This window comes from Mus caroli, chromosome 9 (assembly GCF_900094665.2).
Source record: "Mus caroli chromosome 9, CAROLI_EIJ_v1.1, whole genome shotgun sequence".
Classification (NCBI taxonomy): domain Eukaryota; kingdom Metazoa; phylum Chordata; class Mammalia; order Rodentia; family Muridae; genus Mus; species Mus caroli.
This window is the reverse complement of record NC_034578.1, coordinates 14,294,850-14,300,617: the sequence shown is the minus strand read 5'-3', so window position 1 is coordinate 14,300,617 and position 5,768 is coordinate 14,294,850.

The following is a 5,768-nucleotide window of genomic DNA, read 5'->3' as shown; positions in this document are numbered from 1 at the left end:
CAGGAATAGAAATCCTGACTAAACCACAGGTCAAACTCTTTATCACTGTGAGGAAGTACAGTGACAGGAGCAAGAGCAAAGAGTACATACATATTGCTACTCAGCCCACTGTTACTGAGTCCAAGATCCCAGAGTCTTCTCACCTCAACTAATGTAATCAAGACTTCTCTTAGTATCTGCCCATAGGATAACACAATCGAGACAATCCCTCAGTAAGACTCTCCTTTCTAGGTGGATCCAGGACATGACAATTGATACTTATAACTACTGCTATCACAACTAGTACAACTCAAACCATGCTCACATTTAAGGATAATTCTGCTATTTGATATAAGAAAGGCAGAAATAAACATCAATTTTAATTCCGATTGTGCATGTTATCTTTAGGGTCATGGCTAAGTTTAAGGACTTTGAGGGCTAAGGCCCTTCCTCATGTTAAATTGAATTGCACTTTATTCCATCTGTGATTTTAGACAAATTACACGTTTCCCTCTAAATATGAAGTAATCTAATCATAACATAAAATACTGGGCAAAGTGTTTGATACACACTGAATAATCCCTTAGTTTGATTAAGCCTAAAACTGCTTAATTCCTAAACCTAGTCACAATCAGCAAGCATTTCTGAAATGCTTACTTCATCTACCTGAGAACAAAAACAAACCCCTTGAGATCTGTATTTCATCAACTACCTTTCAATTCTGATTTTCTCTCATTTCACTGCTTTAGAAAGACTTCCTGCATTGTAAAGATTATTTCCTCTGCTCACTACTGTCTCTTTTGGGGAGAGGCAAGGAGACAGGAAGAAATCTTAATGTATCCAAATAGCCAAGATGGCTTTTAACAGGATGAAGATAGCTTGGGATCTGTTTCAATCTGGCTTTAACTACCAGAAAACCATTTAAAGGTTTTTTTTTGTTGTTGTTTTTTGCTTTTAAATTGTGTAATAATACCAATCTTATTATGACCAATCCAAAGTACCAAATATTTATGTTTGTGTAATTTGACACAACTTCCATTTTCCTTAAGAATGTATTGATTGTTTTATTACTGACTGAATCCAGGCCTGAAATGCACTGGCTTGTTTTCCCATTCATCTTCCTTTTTCATTCTTCCTTCCTATAGGAGGGACATTACATATGGCTTGGAGTATCGGTCAAACATTTGATGTACGCATGTAAATGAATCTTTTACTCAACTGGTTTACTGAAATGTTTTCATTTATTTTATGCCTGTCCTATCTGTAGTGTGTTATCACTTTTCTCAGAATGAAATAGTTTCCTCAAAGTTGACCAGAATCCTCTCAATGCTACATCCTCAGGTTGTAGAATCTTCTTACATCCTGCTGATTTATTCACAATTTCCAAATCTGACAGAGCCTCACTACAGAATCTCCTTACAGCCTGGGTAACTTGATTTGATTTGTGATTCAGAAATCTCCTTGAGAACCAGTCACTTCCAGAATCTATTATCTGCCTGCTTTGGGCTCTTCCTCATTTCTCAAACCTCGAGGAACTATTCAGAAACTTATTCTCTAATTCCCAATTCAAAATTGTTGTTTCTTACTCCTTCCTACTGCTATTGTATTCCTCCCTGCCTCTTTCTCCTACCTACAAATGCCTTGTATCAAACTGATCTAAGATGTGAGTTGTGTTATTATTATGAAAAAAAATGGATACAAAAGGAACTCAACTTTGACCTATAGGCATCTCACAACACATGATGTATTTCAAAATAATCAAAACAGACTTAAAGTCCCAGGATATAAATATGTCTGAGCAGTGGCTAAAGAGATGGAAATGGTTATTACCTTGATATGACTCATATACTATAACCATGAAACACGGTAATGCACCACATGAAGACAAATTCAGTAAGTTAAAATATTGTTTTACTTCTGAACTTCAAATTATTTTGTAATCTGAGGTCTCGTTTCCAGTTTCTACCTTAGTATTTAGAGTTGGGGACCAAGAATTTTCATTTCTAGCCAATTTTTACTGATAGGTGATTAATCTAGTCTAGAAAGAGTATTCTGACTACCATTGGTTGAAAGAAAAGGACAAAAACTAAAGATCTGTAGTTGTTTGGTTCTAACTACCTATTGCTAAACTAGGAATATGTTCTATGTCCTCCAAATTCTGTCATTATTTTTAAATAGATCTTACATTAATGGCTAAAACAACGGGACATTTACTGCTGTTTGAATGTAGGTCCCAGCTTCTACAAGGTATGTAACATTTCTTGAATAGTAATGGAAACCATTATGATTTCTTGCATTGAGGATTTTGAGGTTTCTTTCAAAGATGTTTGGAGAAACCACAGACTCTTAAGAGGTGACAAATCACTGAGTTTTTAATAGGCTATTAATCAAAATCACCCACACAAAATGACATTTTGTGAAATTATTTTCTAACATGACATCTGACATGCCATGTGCCAGTACTTTTTAAAAAGCTATTCATTCAACTGTTGAGCAGCACAGAGGATGTCTGGGCAGAGGCAAAGACAAAGGCACAGGCACAGGGATCAAATTCAAAGTGCCTGACTGAATCTACAATCTCTGCTGAACAGCTTAGTGATTTCAACTCTGCAAGAGTTGAACCAATGGGATATGAATCCCTTTCCTCACTGGTATTACAGGACAACACACCTTACTGGGAAGCCATTAGCAGTAAGTTCATATTCACCGATGTTCTTAAAACAATGCTAGGCCATTATGTTATATGCCTGTCATTAACAGCTACCCAAATATGCCAAAAACTACAGCAGAAAATAGGCATTAGTTAGCTGACCAAAACAAAAATAGCAAATATAATTTGCAGGCAGCAAAAAGACTATAACAAATAATATACATAGAACAGGAATATTCTTATACAATGTCTTTGTTGCAAAGAAGACCGTGTTCTCAACCTTTGGGAAGTTTTCCCTTTTTCATGTTTAATCATTAGTCTGTAATTAGGAAAATTTTTGAAAAGATAGTTTTTTAATTTATTCATTTGAATAGTATATTTGCTTAGTGAAAAATGAGTAACAAATCCCGCTATTTTAATACAAAATCTTTAAATGACATGAAATGTTTAAAGATCACTAATGAAAATAAAAGTCTTTGAAAGTTTCTTCACATCTAAAAATCCCCATAAAAACTAAAAAACAAAAATATATACATATATATGTACATACATATATGTATATAAGATACATACATAAATGTAAAAACTTGGCAAGATAGGTATTTTAGAGAGAATGCTATATAGCCAATAATATGAGAAGCTATCATTAATTAAAAGGTCCATGAAAGATGAGGAGAATTACAGTGGTAAGAACATGACCTTCTACTGATAAGAAAGAAATCAAAGAGACAGACCAATAAAACCTTTCTAAAAAAAATAAAAACAAAAACAAAACCCAGGTTGACCTTGAAAGCTCATACGTCAGAATAAGGCCATAAAACAATACTGAATGAACGAACATAGATTAAAGTAAAATAAAATAACCTGAACAAAACAGTAGCACAAACCAATTCTTACTTTTCAAAGTTCAAAAGTGGAGTTGTTTAAAACAAAGACAAAACAGAAATAAAAATGATGTGTGTGTGTGTGTGTGTGTGTGTATACATACACACACACACACACACACACACACCCTAAGTACCTGTCAGTGAATACTAGATCTCTTAATGAGCTTTTAAAGTTTCCCGTAGGTGTATACAAGACCCAAATTTCAGAGTAATTTTTGTTTTAAAAATTTTCTCTTTATGAGTGCTCACAAAAAATGCTGAAAGAAAGCATTACATCCTTTGGAGTTAAAGTCATAAGTAGTTGTTAAGTGCCCAAAGTTGGTGCTGGAAAGCTGTGTCCAGAGGAATGAATAGCAAGTGCTCTTAACCACTTTCTATTCTTTTTCCAGCCCCCAGGGTAATCTTAACGAAGAGGGTTAATAAGTATCTCAGGACTCTCTCAGGACTCACAATATTGGCAAGAACATTTTAATGATTCTCTTCATTCTGATGAATAACTAGTATTAGAAAATCAAACAAATATGAAATAAAGACAAAATTACATAAAATAAGATACAAATGTCACAGCTGAATCATTGTACTGACAGTGTGCTACTCCAAAAGATGTACACAATCAATCTATAAACATCTGATTTCAATTTAGTTTTGTATATCANTGGCTTAGGTTTTACAATAGGTTTCAAGAATTATTACCCTTTAAGGGTTCCACTAAAATGTTTAAAATTAAACATTCCTACTTTAAAATGTTATACCAAGGTTAATGTCTTAGTTTTGTAAAATACATGTAAGATTTTAACACAGGGAGACAATATTCTTATTATAAAAAAACCTCCTGCACTATTTTTATAATTCCACCAACATAAAGTTACTACTGCAAAATAAAAGGTTAGGAAAGACAGGTCAACTTATTACTTCCTTTGTGCAAGCAAAAGCTAGACAAGAAAAACTGCATTTTAAATTTCCCATGATAAATTGAGTTNCAATGTGTATAAATTTTATCTAGGTTTGATTGTTTTGATGCTATAATAAAAGAAAGACATATATCTAATAGAAATAACTTCTCAAAGCTAACAAGCATTTTTATTAACTGTAGGGTAAAACACTCTTTCTTAAAAATACTGCAGCATGAGAGTTAAGGTAAATTTTACTTAATTTTTATCTGAATGCCATGCANAAGTTCTGAAACAATAATTAAATGGTCACAAACTATGCACAACTANGGAAGAAATATGTTGTGCAATCATGNCTAAAGTTAGAAAACTTGCTCTAACAGTGACATCAAAACAAAGTTGTTATTCAAAAGAAAACAAAACCACCCCAACAAGGAAGTGATACAGATATAATTATTATTTTGAATCAAATTGTTTCAACCTCTTTCCTCAGGTAGTACACAAGATCTCCTTTTCTTTTTNTCTTTTTGGATTTTCAAGAGTTTCTGTGTAGCCCTCGCTGTCCTGGAACTCACTTTGTAGACCAGGCTGGCCTCGAACTCAAGAGATCCACCTGCCTTTGCCTCCCAAATGCTGGGATTAAAGGNATGCGCCAAAATTGCCAGGCAAGATCTCTTTTTCTAAATGCATTCCCTTTTAACTATAAACTTAGAAACACTATTTGGATACCAGTTTTTTATTGCCAAAAAATGTNTAGTATGTTCTTGCTTCATCAAAGCCTGAAGGCTAGATTAGTATCTTTATACTTGTTGCCTGAGGCTCATAGTATCTTTAATAGTTATCTGCTAATAGCAGTATGATAATTCGTGCAAATAGGTTGCTTGCTGTATCAAAGAGCACAGTATAACTGACTGATGCCCATGGAGGCCAGAAGAAGGTCCTGTGTGTGANGTGAAGATCCTCAAGTATTTAAGATGCCACGTGGATGCAGGGAATTGAACCCATTAACTAGTGCCCTTAAAGGAGCTGTCTCTCCAGCCCCCATACAGATCCTTTATTAACTAAAACAATAGACTAATGAAACTTTGTTAGGATTCTATTAACACCAAAGAGTTTGAGAAATAAAGACTTTCAACTTTCATTTTGATCTAAGTTTATCTGTGTCATCTACAACTAATGAAAATGAAGTATAACACATAACCATTATATGTAAAACTCTTCATGAAACNCTTAAAATGGCTCCCAAGAATTAAACTACTAAATTAANTTAACACATAACATTCAGGTATTCTAAAATACAGACTGTAATTTTCCCGTTGTATATTACTTTTCTTGTCTTGACCAAAACATGACAGAAACAAC